Raw genomic sequence first — 1,300 nt, 5'->3', positions numbered from 1 at the left:
GCATCTCTCCGCATTGTCGCAAGCAACCTGCTTCTGGCTGACTCGACTTCCAGGTGATTTAAAGGACCCATGCTTTTCCTCCTTTTTCATTTTTTTCTTTTTTCCAGTTTTTGAGTCATACATTAAAGACTAGAATATTTTTAAACAAAGTCATATTCAAGGAACATTAGAAAGTCATGGCTCATGCTCAGAGGAAAGCATAGGCTCAGAAAAACACCCAGAAAGACTGTAAGTTTATGCCTCGGCCTGACCTTTAACACAGAGACAGCCTAGCAACAATCACAAATACAAAACAAAACTTAGCAAGTCTCCCTGGGGAAAGGAGAAAATCTGATTTTCAGACCTACCATATATTATTTGATTTAAACGTCTGCTTTCAAAAACAGCAACAAGAAATCACAATACATACAAAGAAGTAAGACTATACTTTCAGGGATCATTTCTATACTTTGTTACAAAAAAGTAAGAAAGTATGGTCCCTGCAAAGGGAAAATATAAACCAATAGAAACTATCCCTAAAAAGAACCTGATGGCAGATCTACTAGAAAAACACTTTCAAACAACTACCTTAGCCCAGTGGAGGTCACAGCTAATCTGAGAGATACAAACTGTATTTGTAAATATTGCTACATATATCAGGTGCATATGCATTTGTGCATGACTAATATTAAGCCATAACATTAGTCATGACCTTAAACTTATGTGCTTGATATATGTAAGTTTTTTAAAAATTACTTTATTGTTGTTCAATTACAGTTGTCTGCATTTTCTCCCCCTCCACCCTAGCCAAATATGTAACAGTATTTAAGAAAAGAATTTGTTTGTATCTCTCAGATTATCCATGACCTCCTCAGGGTTAAAGATGCTCAAAGAACCAAAGAAAAATGTTGAGAAAGTCAAGAAAACCATGTATGAGCAAAATGGAGATATCAACTAGGAGATACAAGCCGTAGGCCTGACAGTGTGACTCAGTTGGTTGCAGCATCATCCCACACACCAAAAGGTCGCAGCTTCACTTTCCAGTCAGGGCACCTGCCGAGGTTGCTGGTTTTGTCCCTGGTTGGGGCACATGCAAGAGGCGACCAGTCGATGTTTCTCTCTCGCATTGATGACTCCCTTTCTCTCACTGTCCCTCCCTTCCCCCCTCTCCAAAATCAGTGAGCCTGTCCTCAGATCAGAATAACAAATAAAATAAATGAATGAAGTGGAATAAAATAAATACAAAACCTAAAAAAGAAACCAAAAAGAAATTCTGTAGCTGAAAAATATAATAACTGAAGTAGAAAATTAACCAGAGGAA

This window comes from Artibeus jamaicensis, unplaced genomic scaffold (genome assembly GCF_021234435.1).
Source record: "Artibeus jamaicensis isolate MK-2021 breed Jamaican fruit bat unplaced genomic scaffold, CSHL_Jam_final contig_603, whole genome shotgun sequence".
Lineage (NCBI taxonomy): Eukaryota > Metazoa > Chordata > Mammalia > Chiroptera > Phyllostomidae > Artibeus > Artibeus jamaicensis.
The sequence above is the reverse complement of the archived record's forward strand: the minus strand, read 5'-3'. Positions refer to the sequence as shown.